This window comes from Archocentrus centrarchus, chromosome 13, assembly GCF_007364275.1.
Source record: "Archocentrus centrarchus isolate MPI-CPG fArcCen1 chromosome 13, fArcCen1, whole genome shotgun sequence".
In the NCBI taxonomy this organism is placed as follows: domain Eukaryota; kingdom Metazoa; phylum Chordata; class Actinopteri; order Cichliformes; family Cichlidae; genus Archocentrus; species Archocentrus centrarchus.
In genome coordinates this window covers 26,934,995-26,959,930 of record NC_044358.1, presented here as the reverse complement: position 1 = coordinate 26,959,930, position 24,936 = coordinate 26,934,995, and the positions used below count along the sequence as shown (strand labels likewise).

The 24,936-nt window shown below is 40.2% G+C and overlaps 1 protein-coding gene across 1 annotated transcript in view; it reads right to left on the bottom strand.

Annotated features, from left to right (window-relative positions):
* grik4 (glutamate receptor, ionotropic, kainate 4) overlaps positions 1–24,442 on the bottom strand; it is a 252,268-nt gene extending 227,826 nt beyond the window's left edge. Inside the window, exon 1 of the mRNA XM_030744322.1 lies at positions 24,358–24,442. The gene's annotated coding sequence lies outside the window, so the exon portion shown is untranslated. The remainder of the gene's footprint in view (positions 1–24,357) is intronic.
* Positions 24,443–24,936: the final 494 nt, after the last annotated feature.

Below are 24,936 nucleotides of genomic sequence, written 5' to 3'. Positions count from 1 at the left end.
CCCAATATTTTTGCAATCACTGATTTTCACACAGATCAGACCTACAACCCAACCCTCCTGTTTGTGGACAGTTGACAGGAGCAAGTGTTGTGCCAAAAACTGATTCGTCTGCCAAAAAGTGATTTCCGGTATTTGCCAAAAAAAATTATTGGCTGTATTTAAACTGTTTTGAATGACTTTTTGGCCTATAATCTGCAACATATGCTAAACATATCTCTTGTGAATGACATCAAGTCATTTTGAGCAAGAGACAACATTCCTGTCACAAGGTAGAAGCTGCGATCATTTTTTGGCAAAGTGACTTCTATATATTCTTTATTTATCAGGGTAAAAACTGCCACTGACATTAAAGATGTCTATTTCCAGAGAGATCTGACCAAGAGGGCAGCAGAAATCACGACAAATTTAACATCAGAGTTCTATAAAGATATTTTAAGTGGCCAAAATGGACTGGATTGCTCATAATAAAGATAGAGTAATACATAAAGATACTTGCAAAACAGGTAATTTCTTTATTTTATATATAAGCCCATCGTAAATCCTGTTGACTACAATCTATTTACCAACATAAGCAGAGATATTTCACATCAAAAATACAGAAACATTTTTTGGCAAACAATCACTTTTTGGCAAAACACCGGCTAATCAACAACAGCTGGTTGTAATCTAAAGTTATGCCAGCAAACGTCAGGCTCGATTGTCTTAAAAAGTCACACTTTCCCTCTGATAAACAGTTTGATTACATTCTCACATCGTATAAGAGTTTATTCACTAAGTGTCCTAGTCTGACAACATCACATCCACCTCAAAGAAAATTTCAGCAACCCGGGCTAACAGCGGCCAAATCAGCAATGCTTACTAAAACAGCAGCAGTTACTGACAGAAGTCCTGGAAATCCTCAACAACTCACCTCAGTATCACTGTCATTGTAAAGAAGTGAACTTCTCTCACTCATCAACTAGTTTTGGACTCTTTTCACAAAGATTTATAGCCTCCTCCAGAGTAAACAGCCATGGACACTTCATGAGGTAAACAGTGATCTTACAGCCTGCACTTGATAAATGCTGGCCAGAGCGTTTGAGGGGACTTGGGAATAAAAGCTGAAAATACTGTAAAATATTTAATTAACACATATCAATAATTAAGAATAAAAACAGCAGTCTGCCAGTTTAAGAGACTGGGAAACTAGGCGTAGAAGCTGTAAAACTGTACCTGTACTGTACTACATCAGCAGTTAACAGGATTTTTCAGGCATCATGCTGTAGAAGTTCTATGTGAGTAAAGGGTTAGTTCAATGTTTGTGGTCAGAGTACTTGAACCCCAATGGTTTGGGTGAAGGTGAATTTGCTTAAAAAGATTAGGGTGGTTGAGGAAATGTAAGGCATGTAAATGGTATTATACATAAGTCATTACCATATGTGCCTCTTGGCCCACATGCAGAATGAGGTTGTTTTATGGCTGTATGCCTTTCCTCTACATCCATGCGAGTTCTGACCCACAATGCCATGGCAGTGCTCACAGCTAGACTCGTCATGTGACATTACACTCTGCATCAACTTTACATGAAGGTTTATGGCACTTAACTTATTACTTACTTAATTATTTACTTAAATCACTGACTGGAGTGAAGACAGTGGCCCAGTTTATCCGACTCACGTCAGTCCGCCGTGTTTCCAGTGAGTCCGTCATTAACCTAGTTTAGCTGAGTCACAGTGAGTGACATTTCTGGTGGGACTGCTAGTCTGCTATCCACTCTCACTTGCATTCACTCATTTGCCTTTTGTACTTAGCAGCAGCAGGTAGTCAGAGGACTCACATGATCCAGGTGGAGACCTTGGATTTGTGATTCATAATTCACTAGGAAGATTTGACTCATTAACCCAGGTGATTCAGGAACTGGCCAGCACTATACATCACCAAAACAGGGGGGTGGCAGTGGACTGGAGATGATACACAATGTTCTCTGGTGTCTAGCAGCCTGCCAATGAGGTGCACAAAGTCTTGTTTAAGAGTCTCTGACTGTTTTAAGTCATTAGTGCTGACATGGACAACTATTGCTGAGGCTTTGTGGTGGGTTTCCAGCAGTAGCAGAGCAACACAGGCACCAGGATAGCAGAAGGTACAGCCACTGTGCACCACCACCTGTCAGACCATAGAGGTGCCAAAAACAAGAACTGTGGGCAAAAGAGGCCTTGAGGTGGTGGCAGAAGGTGGGCAGCTAGGGGGCACGACAGCATGTGAGTCCTGAGATGCAGCTGTGAGGGCAGCAGGAGCAGCAGAGGCAGCAGAAATAGCAGCGGTGGCACCAGCAACAGCAGTAAGCGACAGAGAAAAGTGCCGATGGAGTAGAGTGTCCAGGTTTCTGCGCTGAAGCCAGGCGGCCAGGAGGAGTGGTGGCAAGGGCACCCAGGGGGGACACAGCTGTGTTAGCCAATTGGGTGGAGACCCGGCTATTACGAGAAGTGGCAGGTTGATGAGTGGTGTCAGGGCAGCCATTGGGTAGCCATCGCCTCCTCAGCACCCGAATGGTCTTCAGTGTTGCTGGGCTAAGTGACATCTCTCTGGTAGCCATCGTGTGAGAAGTGTCATCCCGCTCTGCGGCTGATGGTCGTGCAGAACTCGACTGATCACTCGGTTGGTTCCCCACCGGAGAGCCCGGTGCATCCACATTTTTCAGTGGGTAAAATCTGTTGACCAGCTGAATGGCATCTGGGTTTAGATGGCCCTTGCTGCTTTTACTGGGACACACCGCTCTGGATTGCAGGGCGTACAGCAGACTTGGGACTTTGGTTTAGCCTGAAGGATGGGCCACATCTCGTCAGACAGTGCCAGGAGATCAGCTGAGATGACTGACTCTCCTCCAGAAGTGGTCGAACTAGACCAGGGGAGTGTGGTGTTGCTCTGAGCAGCCGTGATACAGGAGCACATCTAAAGTGGGTCAGTTATTAATTACTGTGCAGCTGTAGATAATAAATTATAATATAAGTAAAAATCACCTTATTCTTTTTCTGAAAATATGAGCACACTGGCATAAATATTGTGTGTAGAACTGAAATGCAATCCACTCATTTCAACAAGATGCTGCATAATATTTTCCACAGCAACTTCTGGAGAGATCAAGTTACTGTAAATCTAAGTAAATGAAAATAAAAGAATAAGAATTAACATGACTCACTATATGTAAACCTTACATGTACATGATGTGGAAAATACAGTCAACTGCTATTACACAATAGTTTGATGAAAAAAAAACTATTTGTTTCTGGGTTATAACACATAATCTGAGAATCAAGATATCATTCCATAATTTTACAGTACAGAGGGAATAAGCATATTTAACTCTCAGAAACCTTACTGTTGAGACATCCAAGCAGTTTGCTTTGCCCCTTTCTGCATAGATACATCACTGTACTGTATTCTATCCAAGCTTTGCCCACATGGGAAATTGGTTGAATGCTGATCTGAGGGAGCAGGGATGAGCTGTGTGGGATACCAAGTTCCACACTGTTCATGGGTGTCCAATTGAAGTCCTGCTTCAAACACAATCTTACCACATGTGGGAGTGTTTGCACATGTACTCCTCTGCATGTAGAGCTATTTATTTGCTACATTTTTTAGCCCATCTTGTGTGAGGCAATACAAGAGTTCAAGCAAAACAGTGACTGCTTTCAAAGGTCAGATTTGATGGAGGGAAGAAAGGTGGCCTGAAGTAGTAAACAGTCTTTGACTTGCCATCATCGTCAAGAAGTGCCTGCAATTAGCTGTAAACCCCCTGACAAGAGGATGATGGGGTGGTGTGGCTACGGCCATGCAGGCTGTTCCACTACAGACTACAGTGGAAAAACAAAACAAACAAACCAAAAAAAAAAAAAACTAAAATAAAGTATTTAAATAAAAATGGCAGTAAAGCACCACTGTTCCATGATTACCACCAACTGCCTATTGTTAAGAACAAAGTGGCATTCAGTTGACTGCTTGCTAGCTATTTAGTATCCTAATGAAAGAAAGAGTTCACATTTCTCCAGAAGCTAAAAATACTGCACTCGTGGTGATATTTTAAATTGTGGATACAAAGTGCCAGCAGCTAGCATAGGATAGTACAAGAGAGGAAAAGAGGGAAAAAAAGAACGCTGTGACACATGGAAATTGTGGAGGTGAATGCATCGCTCTGTCCCTTGATTTATTATTTGTTTTTAGTTCTTGGTGTTGTTATTTTAACTGTTTGTAGCTGTCTTTTAATGGTTGATTGTGATCTGGAGAAATTATGTCTCTCAGCTGGCTTAAGAACACCTCAGTGTCCCCCTGTACAAGAGCTAGAGAAGTTGGCCAGTGAGAAGGAGGCCTGGGCATCTCTACTTAGACTGCTGCCCCTTGCAACCTGGAGCCAGATAAGCAGCAGAAAATGGATGGATCGATGGATGGACAGTTAAGCACTTGTAGCAATCCACAGAAGGAATACCTTTGTTGCAGCTGCAGTCTCTGACTTTTGATAGACAGCATTTATTTTCTACACTAGACCCCATTTACTGGGGATGAAAACCAACACGGGAATATAATCAACCAAAGAGACATTAGCCAGTATAGTCTTGTTAGGAAATCTCACGACACTTTATGTTATCCGTCTTTTTTCTGCTAGAGCTTTGACCTTTGTGTTAAAAAAGAACAAGAGCATCATGAAAAAGTAGAGGATGACTCCATTCACAGTGTCAGTGGATAGCCATGGCATTTTGTCGGAGTCAACACTTCCAAGTCGTGGCATTTAGACATCCAGAGAGCATTCTGGCCCTCTCATGATCAGTGCTATTGTTGCCGAGCGCGAGATAAAACTACATTGGCCACTGAGAAATCTCTCTATCTTTCTTTTTTACCTTTTAGAAGTTAATCTATTTTTAATGACTTATGCTCAGTGCCTGTTCAGAACTAGAGACATTAATATAAGATCCACCCATGGGCTTGGTTTAGACAGCAAGGATTAAGACACATTCAGTGTTGATGTTTGAATTGGAGCAGAGAAGAACAGCCACTGCTGCTGCTAAGGTTTGTGCTCTTTTACACTTTGACTCAAACATATTAGCAAAATAAGCTGAAGGGTTTGGGGCAAGAGATCACTATAATCCCATTTAAATATCAAGAGCTGGCTTGTAAGCCATGAGTAAGGGCAGGGTGCTGACTTGCTACTCAAATTGTTGTGTACTCACATGTGCCATCTGAGACAGAGCAGACTGATTGAAAACTAAATGGCTGTATCTGTGGGATTTAACAAGTACCCCGTGGATACTAGTGTTTGCTCGGGTTGTATTTGTTTAAATGAAAAGATATAGGAGAAGGAAACTAAACAAATTTTTCACAATGTGAACAGCTAGCTCATAAAATGAACAGGGTTTTTGAGGAAATTGGATATTGAAATCAAATAAAAAGAGTGCAGCTATGGTAAAATCACTATACTTAGTCGATGCCACTAAATTTCAGGCTACTACTCCTTCAGACGCCAACACAGGTAAAAAGTGCTTAGCTGGTAAAATGATACAAATTCAGTACTGGACTCTGGCAGGCCGACAAACCAACTCATTAAAAGTGTGCTCTCATCTTATGATGTGCACCGTCTATTCTTTTGTTTCACTGAGCCTGAGAAGTAGGCACTTTGCTACATTGCCAAAGGAAACTTCATTCTTTGACGTATCCATTAAAATGCAGCAGTGCACCACAGCTAATAAAAGGAGACAGAGGACAACAGCATGACCACCTAACGGCATCATAAAGTTAGTGAGGGGAGCATAAATAATGGAACACTCATTTTCTCACACTGCCTTAGTCTAGCTGCCAGTACTTTCTCTGTTTCACAGGTTTCTGTTCAGCAGCATTGAAATCAGTTTGGAATATTGGTACAGACTCAGATGGAAAATATATAAATGCCGTGCCACTGACTATATAAATTAGGTGCACTGGAGCTCTAAAGTAGTTCTGTCAGAAAGCAAAAATAAAGTATAAAACCAACAGGGGGGGGGGGGAGGAAATGCATGTGAATGGACTATTCTAATGGCATAATCCAAGGTAGTTTCACCACAAGACTGATGTTATACAGTAAATTTTTTTATAATGCCATAGACTTCAGTAGTGGGGATTTTTAGCAAGAAAGTCACTGAGATGGAAAGATCTTGTATAAATCTGGATTCATGTTATGATTTGAGGCCAGAACGTATGTCTTAAATAAAAACAAGACAAAGAGGTTTCAGTGACCCTGTGAGGTTGCTGTGAGCACTTAGGCATAATGATGGTGGTCAAAGTCAGCATGAAACATCATTTTGTTTCTCAGATGTTTAAGATATTCCACTGAAAAGCAAAAAACAGGGATCGCCAGTGTCACCACAACCAGGGCATATTTCATCTTAAGCTCATTAATCATTATGTCTAAATTTTGAGGCAGATTACAAAACACACATTTTACAATAAGATTAGAACCTTTGAGTAGCTTGTGGCGCTACATGATATGAAGAGTCACCAAATCCTGTAGGATTCATTCTCTGGGGCCATAAATGTCTGTATAAACCTTCACAGTGTTCGGACTCCTTGAGATACAATCAGCCAAAACACAATGACCCTTTATGCAAGGAAATAGCCAAGACGATCATGTCAGCAGTGCATTGCAACCTGTTGTGACTAACACTGCACATCCTGAGGCCAGTGCTAACCCAAGTAAAGCATCAAAACTGCCCACAATGTACAGTGAAGAGCACAACCGAACTTTGAAGCAAAGGAAGAAAGTGTTTCTGGTGTGACACTTCATTTTGACACAGCATGTGCCACCTACCTTAACGTTTTTGCATATGTGGTAGAATGCCTGCTCGGGCAGGTGGGGGCTTTCTTTACAACATACTGGCAATGCTCCCATTTTTGTTCATGGATGCATTTCAATCTGGACCAAAAACGTGAACCCACCAGCATATCAACATGAGACTCTCTATGCCGCTAGTGTGGCCACAAACGGGGTAACAAACACAAATGAGAACAATTTAAACAAAGTTTGAGAATAATGCTCAAATAAAAGAATTCACAACAAGTGTGCAATGCCTGTCAGTGGGTCTACTGCAGTGCAGTAGCTGTTAGGTTCCCAGAGTGCTAACTGAGGCATGACAGTGCTCTGCCAGACAGCACTCTTCCATCATTTCCCTTAAGTATCCAACAGCACAGCAGAGTAAACAGACACACTGCAGGGACCAGCACACCCCTCATACATAGAATGCACATCTGCGACCCCAGCTACTGATTCAACCTAAGTAACAGCAAACCCTACAAACTTAAATCCTTCACAGAAAAGCCAATAAAATCACTATTAAAGTGTTATGTCCACGGCTCTATTTCCCACTATCCAGAAACATCCCAAAACATTCACAGATGTCTGATTTTCTCTTATGGGAACATAACATTCACCATATATCATTAATTTACTAGCTATTTAAGGAAGCAGTTGGGGTGGTTATGTGTGTCTGTGTCACTGTGTGTTAACATTTATTTATTTTGTGCATAGGAAGTGAGATATGTCCCCCATGGTGGACTGCCACTGACACACTGATCAGGGAGCATGCCATGTCAGTGGAGTGAGAGGGACTTATGGAAGGTGCTGCATTGGTGAGACTTGCAGCTAGGATAAATCTGGCCCATGTGAAAAAGAGCCAGGGGTGCAATTACACTGAGATGGAGGGACAAAGGGATAGCAGTTTGTTTGCCACAGCATGAACTCTATTGCTCAGTGATAGTGAGAATAGAATCTATTTGGTACAGAGAAAAGAGACCGCTCCTGATTTTTGTCTCACGACATGTCCATTTGCTGTGCCACCTCACAGTCTCACACAGTCTATTGTTGTGGCCTCATTTTTTTTTCCTCTGGACACTTCTTTCCTTCTATTAATGGCAACCCTACTGTCCAATCTTTCACAGAGGTCTTCGTATTTGAAGGTCAGTGACAGCCTGACATGCACTCGGAGGAGAGAGAGACAACCTAGCTGAAACAGATGGCAAGTGCTGATTCATGTACAGAAAACGAGAAAGTCAATTAATTTTAAATGGGAGTCCAGAATGGACATGGCAAGTCAGTGTAATAAAATCTAAAGCTTATGGCCAAGAGAAATGTTCCCGGAATGTAATTGTGATCAATGTGATTATTCTTGTAGGGAATTAAATCTTACTATTAAGCTCTTACTGTAGATGTAGCCTGGTACCTAATATTTTGTATATCTACCTCCTATCCCAGACTTTATGTCCTCGTTAATATTTAGTTGCTTAATCTGCTCATGTACACTGTTCTTTTAATCGGCTGAAAACTAGCCTAGCTGTATAAGGGCTCATGTTTATTTAAGGGGATCCAAAATTAAAGTCATGTGTAGCTGTGCCATCACATCCTCAGATACCCACAATAAATTATGGTGGGAATCTAACATGTTTTCCTAACCACTAGAGGCCAAAATTACAGAAACAAAAAACAAAAAAAAACAGCAAAACTGTGCAGACACATTTTTCATCCAGGGTAGAGGTGGATATTAGCTAAAGGTCATCGCCCACTTTCTTTCTGAAATATGAACAAAGTTAGGCTACTATTTTCAGACCAGATTGTAGAACTTTCTAAAGCCTAAAATAATAGTAGATGCTACTAAATGGTGAGAGAAGAAATATAACAAATCCTTTCAGTGCTTTGTGCCAGTGTAATTTGTGGTGGTCAGGTGGCAGGTCCCTAATATTCAGCTGAATGTTGAAGACATAATATGTAATGTCGCAGTTCGTTTAAAGATCAGCTACTACACACAATTTAGATCATTTGTAAGGATTTGAGTTTTATAAAAAAAAAAATTCCCAAGAGCTATATAGATGTTGATAATCCTGGCTCCCTAGACAGTTTGTATAGTAAGTTTTATCCACATTGATTAATGTGTCTAGGAGGAGTTAGGTGAACAGACATGCATATATATGCTACGATCATTATAGTAAGAAGATGATATCATCTGTTTGGAGGTAAGTGCTGCTGGGAATTAGCTTGTTCTGACACTGACACGGAAAGCTTTAAACACTCTTTAAAATACTAGAGAAACTTTTGGGAAACACAGTTTCTATATATAGCACTTGAGTTTGAAAACGGAGCACTGGGTGTGTATATGTTTGTGTAAGAGAGACAAAAGGAAAATCAGACCCAGTGTGGCAGAAATTCAGAGAGAAATTCAGAGAGAAAGCCAACAAGAGTCAGAAAGGGAGTGAAGAGGCGATACCAAGGCTAATGGATCAGAGGGTTCTCTCTTGGCTTTGTTCACCTGAGAAACCTGGAGCTCAAGGACATTGTGTCTGTGTTGTTGTTGGAAGGTAACGAACTCAAGGGAATAAAAAAAAAAAAAATGCTTTTAAGAGATGACACATCTTGCTTCTGAAAACATTCAAATCTGAACAGAAAACCATGGTGTGGGTTCCACTCCGATTCTGCTGTGCAGCATTGTGGATTGATCCGCTCACTTTTCATTAAATCATCAAGGCCCATCAATTTGATTTCAGAAATGAAATGTATTCATCAGATGGCTGTCACTGAACAGCAACTTTTGACAAATACTTATTTTTCTCCCTTTATTATTGCCTGTAAACAACGGCTCTTGGACAGCATCTCTTTTTCCATCACTTGAGAATCTCAAGGGTAACAATGCCCTTGCTGTTTGTTTATACCAGAAAATACAAAAGTAGTCGAGCAAAGCTGAGGTTGACAGGACTGTCATCTGCTTTGAAAATATTTAGTGGTAACACAAAGAATTAGACAAACTGAATTTGTGAAAAGGCAATGGCACTAGCAAAGGAAAGTGATCAGTAGGAAGGTTTGAGATTGACCAGTGATCAAGCCAATATTGCCATCAATAGTCTTACTTTTAGAAAATGCTAGCAGCAAACCTAATAAACAAATAGTATCAGTACCCTGGTTGAGCCTAAACTAAGAACTCTAATCGCAGTTGATATGCTGCCTAATCAGTGGTGTACTATATACGGTCAAGTGGATTAGTATTGGTGATAGCAGCCATCCATTGCCAATCTACTGTCTTTAAGGATGACGCACCCCATCATCCTTTTATCAGTTAGGATTCAGCAATTTACCACAACGATTCCAATACTCAAAAATGTTTTTTCTTTGTCTGACATAAAATATCTCATGCATTTTGTCAGAATAGCGAGACCGGCCGCATCTTGTTTACATCAAGCTCTTTTACACTACTTTTACATCACTTCAGCAATAAAACCATGAAGTTACAAAAAGCTGCATTGTCAGCGATGAAGTAACAGATGACATCCATCATCGCCGAGCTTTTTAAGTTGTTTCTCATGTTTGCTATTGTTGAATGATAAGCTAGTCCGTGTTCAGTTTGCATTTAACTTTTCTAAAGTTATTCAAATGTTCAAAATGCTTCTGTTTTTACTCCAGCCCGGCTCATTAACTTTGGACTGATAAGGCAGGCAGAGAGAGCCATTATTATGCTATATATGAACCTTTATTTTTTTAGTTTGAGGGCAGAAAAATATTTTTCAAAATGTGTACAGCTGTTACACTGAGAATGAGACTTATCTACTCATTTTATTATTCATCACACTACCTTAATTACCACAGCGGTATTAGTTGAAAACTTCCCACAACAAGCCAATGTCACACACAAATTCCATAAAGTTAAAGGCGCAGTTTGAGACATCAAATCTGAGCTTTAGTAAGTACATGGACACACAAGATACTTTTTAAAAGGATTTTCAAACCACTGATCTCATTTGGAAACATAGAGTGCAAGTGAGACATGAACAAATTTACAGATAAAGATGCTGATTCTAACAAATGTCTCAAGTGGGATGTTTCCAAATATATATTGTCTGAGGTATCAATAAAGGGCTGGCACACTTGAGAGAAGGTGAAATATAAAATCCCAGAGTTAAGCCTTGGCCTCAGTGCACTGTCTCCTGTCTCCTCAAGGATCCACTCCAGAGCTGGATTAGCATGTTAAGTGAAATCTTGTAGAGACGTAATAGAAACCACTATAACACTGGCAGCTTAAGCATCCATTTCACTTCACTAACAAAAGGTTTTAATTTCGTACCTCTTCCAAAAAAAAAAAAAAAAAGCAGGCCTGGCAATAGAAAAGTATGACTATATGAATGTAATAACTTATTAAAAGTGATGACCGGCCACGATAAACTTAATGATACACTCCAACCTTTCTTACCAGATAAAGTGGAGACATACTGTATTGACATTAATGTAGTTTTATTTAACTAATTATGGCAATTGTGCAAACAGTGTTTAATGCAAGCTACTTCCTGTTCATGTGTGCATTAATACATACAATGACTAAACAGTTATGCAGAAGTATGGCCATTTTATTACCCTAACATTGTTCCACTTTATAAACTCTAGAGTGACAGGGTCATTTTGCTCATCAGTAGCTCATCTGTATGGCTTTGTTGATGCTCTAACAGTGGTCGGTATAGCGGCTGCTAAATGGAGCCTAGCAAATGTTCAATCAGAAAGACGACTTCATTCACTCTCCTTGGCACCTTCATTCATTACTTCCTCGCCACACGTTTTGACTCTTATTCTTTCATGCTTCTCTTCTCTTTGTTATGCTATCTTACCTGTATCTCTTTAATTCATAGCCAGGGTAAGCCTAGAAGTGAATCCAGAACAAACCTCTGTAAAACTTATAGATAAAGCAAAAAAAAAAACCTGCTACAATCTGACCCTGATGTGGGCGGATCAACAGTATGCTCAGAGCATCAGCAACCACTACTCACCCACCGTTGTGAGAGTCCAAGTGGCGATCTGTCTTTGGGATATGTTGCTTACATTTCAGCCTTATTACCATAATCTATGCACTAAAAAAAAAACTATCATCATTATTTATATCCATTGACTGTTACGAATTAAAAATCTGTTTGGATGCCCTGAAAAATCTAAATAAAATCAGAAATCTTGCAGCTTGCAAGTAGTCAAAGCAGCAAACAACAACTGCTGTTCCTGCTGTTGTCATCTACTGGTTTAAATGCTTTTTCCACTGTGAGCTATTAAACTGCAGCTTCATTCACCTCCAGAAGCTTCTTCCCCTTCAGCTTAGATCACTGCTGACCTGAGAAGCGATCAACCAAGTCCTGATTAATGGGTCTCTAAGCCTCCTTGGAGGCAATGACACTCAGAAGCTTGGGCCAAACGGTAACAAATGAGACACTCAGTAATCATTCTTTATTGCATCAATAACCTCAGTTATTGATTAATCAGCATTAAAATTTTAGAGGAGATACACACCTTAATTGTTGGTTTGCGACACATCTTTATTGAAGATTTCAAATTACTGGCTTGCATTTTCTAGGCACAGTTGGAAACGGGGGGTTAAGATCTATATAGATATTAGTCTGAGGAAACACTGGGTTGCTATAGTGATCAGCATGTGGAGAGGCAAGCTGTGATTGACGACTTTAAGAAATTGAACCTCTAAGTAAGCAGCACAGTACCTAAATTGATTTTGTCACTTGAAGCTAAGGTGGTACTCCGCAGATTTCCCCCCTTTTAACTCTCCAAGGAAGTGTTATGGGCCATTTGGGCTGATAGGTAGAGACTTGTCTCTGTCTGAACGGTGTGGCGGTGGTGCTGGACACGCTTGTGTTTCTCTGGGAAGAAGGCAAAGATTGCCCTCATCAATCTAATGCCTCTTCCCCTGAGGTAATCATTTCCACAGAGCAGCATGGCATCTCATTAGGATGATTCGCTCTCAGTGTCAGTCAGCCTCAAACACCTTCACAACAAAAACTCTGGTGCGAGAGAAAACACACACACTCTTAGCTTATTAGACAACACGATGGCACTGGCTCTCACACCTAGAGTACATTAGTAAGATTGGACAAAATGCATTTTCCATTTCTAAGCAGCATTTCATGATATTTTGACAAAGCGAATGCAATCCTTTTCATCAGTAGACTGGATTTCAAAGTTGAAAAAATTGCATTTTCATTGTCAGTTATTCTTCTGATTATTGAACCTCTAATAGGTGCTTAATATGAATTATACTCATTATTATTATTATATCTTTTGAAGACATAACACAGGCTGCCTCTTTTGTTACAAAATTATTAATATTGTGTTTAAATGTAAAAGGAATACAGCATTTATGGGACAAAAAGTTTAATAGGACCCTTTAGAGTTCGATTTTTTTCCCTAATGTGTGCAAATGCATCATTTGAGTTGAAAAAGCTCAGAACCACAATTACCCCCCACCCCACCCCGAGAGAAAACCTCAGCAAATTGAAGGGGTCTAGACAGTAAATGTTTGCGTGACCTTTATACAGCCAAAGAAACAGCCTTGATGCCATATACACACACATGAAAACACACATCACCAACCTCAGAGTCTCTATCCTCCAGCACTGTGTGAGAATGGGAGAAGTGCAAAAAGCCATGCCACAGTAAAGAATGAGAGTAGGCTGATATCAAAACTGCAATGCTTTATTTCTTTGCCTGGGACTTCAATCTAGCATCAACTGTGCCCTTCTTAGGTTAATAAATTCTTTCCAAACTCCCACCAAAATCATCTAATCGAATGCAAGTGAGGTTTTTAAACCAAGGGATGAACTACATATCTCTGATTGTAACCAGCCACAGAGAAATAGTGCTTAATAACATATCCTCTAATATCAGATGTAGTTCAACACACCTTTATGCTTTTTCTTCCCTTACCCCCATCTCACCTCTCTCGTTCTTTACCCAACTGTGCACAAGGCGATAAATGAAATGAAGGCTGGCGTACTCTGTGGACATTTTAATTAGCTGGTCTTTAATTCAGCCTGACCCCCTTTCAACTTTGATCAGTCGACGGGCGCTCTGATAAGGACCTGTCACTCACTTGTAAAGACCGGGGTTATTCAACAGCAAATTGTCTCTTTGCAATTTGCCAATGCTCTCTTCCTGTGCTTTCTTGGGGGAACTGTTCACAGCTCAGTGAAAACTAAAAGCCCAGTGAGAATGGAAATATAGCACGTGCTCAGTCCTTATTCATCACAGCTCTTCATTCACTGCATCACAAACGTGAACAGGGGTTGAATGCAAATGCATTCACCTTATTATAACAAGTCCAGAGTTTGCCAGAGGCAAAGTTATTGTGTACTAGTGTTACCTTTCAGTTCTGAAGGCAAATGTGCTTCATTTAGTCTTATAATAACACGGGCCTTGGGCTTCATGAAAACCAGCAAAGAGTAGCAGTGATAATAGAAATAAAATTGTGTATTTATGTAAGAGTCAGAGTGCTGGAAAAAGTCTGTTATATTACTAGAGACAAAGAGCATAGGGAGTACCTATTTCCTAAAACACTGAAATCAATTTTGTAGCTCCAGATAATATCTAGCTTTAACAGTATGCATCCAAGACATCCACAGAGAGTGACAGGCTGAGAGTCATGAGACAAAACCTTTCACCAGTCGATGCACACTAACGTGAGCCAATCTACTAGTCTGTGCTCCATTCCCCTTACAGCAAAGAGCACCGCAGATTGAAATGCACTGTTCATATTTGCCATTTGTATTCATCAGGCTGTTTAAAAGATTACCTTTCTAAAATGTGTTATAGGCAAATAATTATGCGCAGCAATAATAATCATGTAGTAATTTCCTAAACCAGCACCTTTTCTAGAATGTGCTGCTGCTGAAAAGTACAGATGGTGTTCTCTACCTAAACAGCAAATTTCTAGCAAGACCATTAGTAAGTTTAACCTTGGATTATAAAAAGATTATTACCAGAAATCTGAGTTTCTGAACCAATCTGACATCCAGATTGTGGATCCTATTTTTGGAGCCACTAACCAGCCTTAAACAGTCAATTATCAACAGAATCAAATGGAACACACTGTTTTGTTTTGTTTTTCTCTGTGCGTCAACAAAATATCAACATCAGCACCTCTGGCTTCATGTCATCACACGGTCACATTTCAAGTCAGACCTCCTTTGCCCCACTATCACAAGATTTGCCAGGCAAACTGGTCCCATCTATTGGCCAGTTCACCAAGTGGCAGCAGCCAGTTTCTGCGTAACTAGCGGCCCCTCCAAGTTGTAAATGGTATTGGAAAGTGTCCACAAAAGCTGAAAGAATACTACCCCTCACCACACACCACTGGAGCAGGCAGTACCGTCTAGCCCGTCTACATGCTGCTGCCCTTCAGTCTTGTGCTGATCATATCTGGAGATGCTGTGCTGACTTTGCCAGCTGCACTCACTCAAACCCCTTCTCTACCTCTTCTTCTGTTTCTAATATCCAAGGTATCATGTCTCTCTCACTGCTTCCATTCCTCCGTCTAAATCCTTAGACAGTCTTGCCTTCTCTCTTTCTCTGAACCCCTCCTCTACTCCCTATTATCTCTTATTCCCTTCTGCTGTGCCTCATAGCTACAGTCTTTAATTTTCCGCCCACTCAGTTCTTCCTTTCTTCTCTATCTTTTATTTGACCTCTCCTCGAAACTTCTCCATCTCTCACAGTCTTACTGCATTTCTGATCCTAGAAACCTGCACCTGAAGTGGATATTCATTGCCATCTAACAGGCAGTATGGTAGCCAGCAGTATGAGACGTGATCATTTACCCAAAGAAACATGGCCTGAAAAGGAGGAGAGGAAAAAAAGGCACAAGTAGATTTGTGCCACTGAGTTCAACAGTGAATCCTAATTTCTTAACCAGATCCCAGAAATTACAGTACACATTTATAACAAATGCTGATGCAAGTGGCAGAAAATCTTATGGAGGTTGTGTTTCATGGGTTTGGATTGTCCAATTATGCACTGCTGTGTTCAGAAAAACCCAAGCAGCAGCTCATAATGCAGACAAAATCAATGCTCCGTGTTCCCCGGCTGCACAACAGGTTATGCTTTGTCCTTTTTAGCATAATTTATGTGTGAAAGAATCACAAGCACAACCTCTACCATCACATGGTTCAACAAGTGTCTATATTTTCCAGTCCCTCCATTGCCAAATGTCCAAAAATAAACTCAGTTTGTCAGAATGTTCCTAAATGTGAACATATTTTTGACACATTAATTTTCATATATTTTTTCCCCAGTAATACAGATTACAATATTTCCTCTAATTCCTATAACAGAGCTGTCTGTTGCAATAAATGCAGCTCTATACATCTGTTACATCTGACAGCTATTCACCGGCCAGATGCTGTCACTGATTACAAGCTCAAAAGCGCCAAAAGCCACCCCAGCCTTCACCCATATGTCATTCAATTCTAATTAAGATGGCTCGGTCTTAATTACAGTAGTACCTAATAAACAAGGTATTTATATTTTATTTACACTTAGTTTGTATTACAACACAGAATAATATATGGTTACAAAACAGAATAATGTATGATTATGAATACTGGATATTTGGAATGTTTAAAGGAGTAGTACAGTACATTATAAACTTTTGTAAATATATACTCATCAGACACTTTAATGGTTACACTTTAATAACACCAGGTTGGACCCCCTTTTGCCTTCAGAATTGCCTTAATTCAACAGGATTCCTTGACATGACAGCATCACACAGGTGCTACATATTTATCAGCTGCACATCCATGATGTGATCTGGTGACTGTGGTGGCCATCTGAATACAGAGAACTCATTGTCATGTTCAAGAAACCAGTTTGACATTTGAACTTTGATTTGAGCTTGTTGTGTTATCCTGCCGCACTCAGCCATCAGAAGATGGGTACACTGTGGTCATAAAGGGATGAATATGGTCAGCAACAATAATCAGGTAGGCTGTGGATTTAAATGGTGCTCAACTGGTACTTAGGGACCCAATATGTACCAAGAAAATATCCCCCACCCATTGCACCATCACCAGCAGCCTTTACCGTTGATACAAGGCAGTATAAATCTATGCTTTCATGTTGTTTATGCCAAATTCAACCATCTGAATGTTGCAGGAGAAACCAAGACTCATCAGATCAGGCAATGTTTTCCCAATGTTCTACTGTCCAATTTTGGTCAGCCCATGAAAACTGTAGCTTCAGTTTCCTGTTCTTAGTTGACAGTAGTGGCACCCGGTATGGTCTTCTGCTGCTTCATGGTATGATGTGTTGTGCATTCAGAGTTGCGTTTCTGCGTACCTTGGTTGTAACAAGTAGTTATTTAAGTTTCTGTTGCCTTCCTATCAGCTTGCAGCAGTCTGGACATTCTCCTCTGACCTCTGGCATCAACAAGGCATTTTCACTTAGAGAACTGCTGCTATCTGGATATTTTCTCTTTTCGGACCATTTTCTGTAAACCCTATAGATGGTTGCGTGGGAAAAATCCCAGTAGATCAGCAGTTTCTGAAATACTCTGACCAGCCCGTCTGGCACCAACAATCACACCACATTCAAGCTCCCTTGAATCACCTTTGTTCGCCACTCTGGTGCTCGGTTTGAACTTCAGCAGGTCATCTTCACCATATCAACATACAGTAAATGCATTAAATTGCTTCCGTGTGATCGTGTTGAACAGCTGTACCTAACAAAGTGTCCAATGAGTGTGCAGTTTTTTTTTTCAGATGTATTATTAAATTATTTCTCATTCACCTAATCTGGCACTCAGTTGATGTTTTACTCTAATTCATAAGCTGTACTTCACCTTGTAAAAGACAGCTTCTTAACTCTTTCTAAACCCTTACATCCCCTCTACGCTTTCTTCCCCATGTATATTCAATGTGCTACACAGACAAGGCTCTCTGTGTTTAAATCATGTGTTATTCCTTATCCTCTGCTCCTGCTTATGCATCTTATTTTTTTCCTGATTTCATTTCCCAGAAGAACTGTCAGGCATGTGGATGGACCTGTCTACCACATGGCGTGGGAGTAATGAACAATTTATGTTCTAGCCAACTGGACCACAATCAGAGACCATCTTCACAATTGGCAACATAAATACTAAAATAACTATTTAAGCAGCTCTGATCAAACACAAGTCAATCAAACAGAAACAATGGCCACAATGAGGAAAAATATGTTCACATTAGAGAGACTAAAGACAGCACTGACTGACAAGCAGAAGAGTTCTGAAATATCAAACTGAGAGCTGAAGGTGGATTATTTGATATGACATAAGTTCTTAATGTTTGATAAATGTGACTGAGTATGAGGTGTGATCAGAAAAGTGCTGCGAACCAGCTCAAAAAAATAAAAATCGGTAAAATTACCTGATTTAAATTTGGCCCATCTCCCCTTTAAGACCATCTACTCATGCAACTCTGGACCACTTCCAGTGCTCCTCATATTTTATAGATCACTTCCTGTGGGGTCTAGTTATGACCACTTGTACAATTTTGCCAGTGACTTCAAATGTGTGCAGAGAGCCGGGTCTCTGGCTATGACATATGATTTTCCAGTTGGCAAAGCCATATTTTTCAAGCCTTATGACCATTTTACAGTAAAAGTCTTTCTAACACTTTTCTTTCAACTGATCTTTTAGTTTTGAAAGAAAATGCACCTCTTCCTCGTAGAAAAGCACATAGGTCCAATGCAGATGAAGCCTCTGATTTCTTCAGAATGCAGACGAAACACTATTTAGCTCCTTATTCCTCTGTACCCTCTCTGCCCTTGCCACCATGGATAAAGTAAGATTTACAGCAATTTTCTGTCTGTGAAATGTTCTTCACAGAAGCAGAAAGGGCCTAATTAGGCAATCCCACATGGATCACGAGCTTTAATCATACCCTAATGTTCACAGCCCAGTGCTCTAAGGGTAAACATACAAAAGGCTGCCATGTACATGCGCACGCAGATCTATGCCCTCCCTTATGAAATCTTTTGCTTCTAATGTGTCTTTAAAATACAAACCGAGTACTGTTGCTGATTTGACAGTATATCAGCCCTTTTCAACAGCAGTCTCCATCTTTTGTCACGTGTAATCAAAATAAAAAGTAGCAGAGCCACTCAAATTCAAGTTCCCACTGTACTTACAAAATTACATTTTTTTCAGTGTTACTAGTTACAGGAGTAAAATGGGAACACTTTCAGTGACCCTTTAGTTTAACAAAATGATAATTAGCACAACAAAGGGTATAAAAGACACTGAATGAAAGTGGTAATAACTGCATGTGTGGCAGAATTTTTTTTTTAGCATAACTATTTATACCAGTTTGTGGTATGCTGGTGACCAATGAATTTTAACTGCAGTGATCGTTCATGCATGGCTTCATAATTGTAATTTAATAGTGACGTAGTTAATATTTAAACTTCAAGACCAAGAGGAGACACAAACAGAGCCTCAAGGGATCGCGTGTTAGCATAATCCCAGTGCTGGTCCCAAGCCTGGATAAATGGGAGGGCTCGTCAGGAAGGGCATTCCATGTGAAATCAAGCATGTGGATCCATCTGCTGTGGCAACCCCTCAGGAAATAAGTGAGAAGCTCAAAGTACCTATAATCATTAAAGTATTTACTAAACAAAAAATGGTGACATATTTATTCTTTCATTAGAATTCAATTCCTAGTTCAAAAATATTTTATAATATATTTCCCAAACTGACTCACCGTTTCCCCCCTTCCAGCAGTAATGAGCTCAACACCAATAGCTCAAATAAAGAAGCCAAATAGCATTCAGGTTGGACTGGTGCTACGGTCAGCTTAGGCATCCCCAGTAACTTCTTTGGCCTCCAATATAGTATAACTGTCTGCCAGAGTCCTTCTACCTGTCTGCCTCAGTAATCTGCCAGGGAGCAGACAAACATCAGTGGGCCTTATCTCTACTTCTCAGGAGCAGCCTGGGAAGGAGGCAGGTGGCCCAGAGGCAACAAAGACAGGAGCAGACTGATGCAGACTCGTGAATTCAGTCAGCACACAAATAAAAGCAGTTAATCAAACACAGGCATACACAAACATCACTATACACACATACACACCACAGACGCACCAAAGCACATAAAAGTTCTTCTGGATAGAAGGAATTGAGTTCATCAGACATGCGCTATTTTATATCTGCTAAGCTTTATGCATTAAAGCTGCTCTGGTAAAGTCCAAGAATAATAATTAAAAAAAAACGGAAGTAGAAATGAGCTTAATAGGTCTTCTTTAATGAGCATAACATACCAGAACCAGCCAAACATTTTCAATAAAGCTGAGGAGAAGGATTCATGCAGGGGCAATAGAGAATGCTGCACACACTGAGGGGCTAAAGTACAACGTTTACACCACAGATTCCACAAGTGGGCAATGAAACCGAAACCATATCATCAATCCACTTCCTTTGAGCCAAAGTCAATAAAAAGTCAAATTCTGTGAGCAGTAGATTTCACATGGCACTGGTGCCTCAAAGAAATTCAATGTCTTTACGGCCCACTGTGTGTTCCGCCATTTGTATTCACAGCAAACTGGAGCTGCCTGTGGGGGAACGTGGTGGCTTAAAAATATGAAAAGCGAGTCACCCTGAATATGAATAACAATTTGGTTTTACTGTTACTGGTGAACATAAGAGTTAGTAATATGACATGGGCTAAATCGGTGTTCGTATTTTTGGACTGTGCCTACATGTGTGGGTGTGCACATGTGGAGCAGAGGATTTTTTTTTTTTTTGTGTGTGTGTTGCAAATAATTGAAAAGTTTCAAATGGAAACATGCTATTCATCGTGCTTTGTAAAAGGCTGACTGTGTAACAGCCTTTATAAATCATTTTATTATGTGTTAAAGGAAGAATTTTATGCAAATGTGAAGGAATTCAGATCAAACGTCTGTGCTCTGAGAAGACAGAATATGCATGCTACCTCATGCTTCTAACACACTGCTTTGATTATCCAAAACCATATTGAATTGGTTGCTGATTCAAACCCTCACAGTAGTCACCGTAGGACACTTCTCTGGTATTGACAGTGTCCAGCTGGTTGGACAGAATCCTCCAGATGACAGTGCATCCTTTCCTCTAAGTAAATATGGCAAAAAAATATATATATATATATATATTCTGATCACTTATTTGCAACAGGGTCCGGTGTCTTTTGTCCAAAAATACACTAAGCTGTCTGAAGGTTTTGCAAGCTGTGAGTAGGGCTTGTCAAAAATCAAACAAAATACAAATGTAGGGGAGGTCACAGACAAAATAGAGCGGTGGCCCTGCGAGGAAAGGAGAACTGAAAGCCAGCCCATGCTTAAATTGTCACACTGCTTTTAGGCTGTGTGCATGCTTTTATGCTCTGTGTGTAAGATAAAAGGTTGCATTCAAGTCGCTGGCGCACTGTCATCTGGAGCTTTGTTTTCTTGCTCAAACCCAAAGAGAATTTCAGACAGGACGTGCTTGGCTCCATCGCCTGGCATCCACAAAGGTGCGTCAGGTGTTGTGACACTGCGCTGAACCGAATTGAAAGCGCATATTGTCTCATATAAAACTGTAACCTTTATAATAAAACTAACCTCATCATCACTTCTAACCACTTCATGTAGCATCAGCACTCAAAGCTGCGTTCTGACTACAAAAGTCAGACTTTTCATTATTGTTTTAGTGTTATTATTTTAAGCTATAATTGCACAAATGATAGAGTTTGTGGATAACAAAAGTTAAAATATAATTACAAATGAGTTTCACTGTAATTGTCATGCAATTAAATCAAGAGCCAAAGAGGAACATTTTGCACAGTATCGTTTTTAAAGAGCACAATGATTGTCATGAACAGTGGCTACCACAAAAACCACAAGTCCAAAAATACCCGGAAACAAGGAAAACTTCTGCTAGGAAAAAAAAAAAAAAGGTCATCTTTAAACTGCTGGTTAGAAAATGGGTTTAGGTAACTGAAGTTCATCTACAAAAGAAAAAAATAAAAAGACAGAAATTTTTTTTTTTAATGCATCCATTTTACATGGGTAGACATAAACCTCTCAGCTGAAGAAATCTCGGTAAAGTAATCCCCTTTCATGCACACAGTGTAGAATTATAGTACAATAAGCAGCTTTTATTGCTACATGTAAGGATCTAAAAACATTTTGTGATATGAAATAAGTCCAGTTCTTCCTTTAGTTATGATGCAGAAAAAAAAAAAGAGTGTGTCAGTGTTAGATTAGAACGATCTGTTTGTTTGCTTTTTCCAACTAGGGACAAAGGTCCTTACAATTTGGACTTCAAAATCTTCACAAACCCTTTAATTACAGTAATTACAGGCATTGTAAGAGCAAGGATCTCTAAAGCAGCTCGGTATTACTTGACCCTTGAACTTTTCCACACAAACCTTCATCCACTCTTCCTCTCAAGAAGTTTTTATTTTAAAAAAACAAAAACTAAAGGTTAGCTTCCAACAGTTCGTCATCTGCATTTCCACTGTGGTCTAAAGACGTGAGAAGATAAGGCAATTTAGTGCACTGACATCTGAAAAAGGCAATGCCTTTTCTACGTCTGGGACTCTGCTCTCTTTCGCTGTCAGATCTGTGTGTCTGCTGAGCTCTACTGCAGCCATACGTGGAGCAGAGAGGCCACAGCAGTCAGATGAAGCTTTGGATATATTCACACAGAATCTGGTAATGCAGCACCTTCTGCCATGGTCGTATGACATGCGAGTGTGTTTATTTGTGCTTTATAATGTAGTACTGCACCAAGACGTGAGCAAGTCCTGTAAGTTGTGAGGTGAAGCCTCCATGGATTGGACTTGTTTGTCCAGCACATCCCACAGATGCTTGATTAGATATCTGGGGAATTTGGAGGCCAAGTCGACACCTCAAACTTCTTGTTGTGCTCCTCAAACCGTTCCGGAAGCATTTCTGCTTTTCTGCCATCAGAGAATACTGTTTCCATGAAAGGGTGCACATGATCTGCAAAACTGCAAAAGCTGCAGTTTTGAGGATGCTCTGACCCAGTTGTCTGGCCATCACTTGTCAAACTCGCTCAAATCCTTACGCTTGCCTGTTTTTCCTGCTTCTAATACACCAACTTTATGTACAACATGTTCACTTGCTCCCTAACATTATATCCCACCCACTAACAGGTGCCATGATGAAGAGATAATCACTGTTATCCACTTCACCAGTCAGTGGTCAAAATGTTATGCTTGATCGGTGTATATCTGTGCATTGCACTTATACGCTGTATGGATGCAGCTTGATAACCAAGCTTCCTATTGTTGATATCGTGTCACTCTACCATCTCATTTCAAAAACAGTCACTTCTGGTTTTGAAAAAAAAAAAACTCACATGGCAGCAGCTAGAATGCTAATGGTGAGGCTTAAAAATGCAGAATCCAGAAGCCAGCATCGCATTGGCTTTGTGTATCTTCTATATACACATGAGATGGAAATCCTGCAAGCACTCGATCAGTAAGAATTGTTCACCACTGCAAGCACCAGGCCAAAGGTTCCTAACATTGACAAATACTACCCCTCTGAAGCTGGGACCTTTTAAGAGTAGAACAATTAACTGTTTCAAATTTCTACAGTGGGAATGTGGTTATAAAGTTAGAGTACATCAGAAATGAATGTCTCCCATATAACTGTGTTGCACTACATGTTATTTTGTGAAGTCAGATTCACCTTTTTGTTATGCACCCCCCCCCCCCCCCCCCCCCCCCCTCAACCTCCCTGATCTGCTTCTAATTCAGTCAGTGTTTCTTCTGCATTTTCCAGAATTACTTTCAACAACTCCCAGAGAACTTGCCTGGCCTTTGGCTTATACTTTTATTTATAGATGCAGCGAGCAATACAGCATACTAATCACAATACTAAGAGCAGATGCGTGTTTTCCCTGGCTCAGTTGCTTCTTCAACTCACAAGAGCAACACAGGCTCTTTTGGAATGGCTGACAAAATTGGAGACGTGGGCGTCAATTCAAAGGTCTATCCTGGTGTTTACCAGTCATGTTTTAGATTGCTGATGTTTTTCCACTTGAATTAACCTCTTGAACCCAGATATTACACTCAAGTAGTGCTAGTATTATAAAACCGTTTTACTACAGTTTGCATAGGCTAGTGTCAAAAACTTGTATGGCTGCTTTGTTTAAAGGATGCTACTGTATATGATCCTTATTTTCAGGGACAATTTTCATGTCTTATGTGCAACATTAAGTTTCAGTGGAAATATGCTCATATCTGTGAACTATCTTATGTTAATATTCAAATGAAAATATTAAAATTCAACATGGCGCATTTGGTATCGTTTTACTGATGCCACAAATGGGTTCTACAAGCTGATATACCTTCAATTAAACATGATAATATGGCAATATAACATGGCAATCCTCAGTGACCCAGCCTACACCACAAATAGCAAGAAACACCTTAGCCTAAACTCATTGTCATTCACCATTTCCTCTCTCCCCTTTACTCTCCACGCTGTCATTAAACAGGGCAGGTGAGTGGCGGCTGATTACCAAACATCTTTTCCTACCTTTGATCTCCTGAGGTGTGGGGCTCTAATCCATCTTGCAGCACAGGAGGCTGTCTGATCTAGGTGGTTGTGGTAGCCACTTAGCTCCTCCTCATCTCACATACACATATAGTATGTGCCCCCAGCTCTCGCAGAGGGTACACACACAAGAAGGAAAAGGAGATGGAGCTGCTACTTACAGGCACTCTGTAAGAGAGAAAGAGGGGGAAAGATGTTGGAAATATGAGTCAGAGGCAAGAAAAAAAAAAAAAAGATGAATAGGTTTATTTGAAGCGCAGACACAGAAGGCATCAGCAGGTAATCTAAGCCTTTAAATTGCACAGGGTGGCAAAAGATGCATACAGTTTTGTTTTTTCCTGCTCAAAATCCTTAAGTAACGACATATTTTTAAAAGCAACCATATATTGCATTATAAATCTTGTTTCTGATCAGGTATCTCCCTTTGCAGTCCAGATATTAATGCTGAGGACAGCCATTTATCCAGCATACAGTGAGTTTGAAATCTGCACAGTTTCAAAGTTCACAGTCCCAATTTGCTGATGGTCTTGTTTTACTGTTTGTCCCTTACTCAGCTAGATC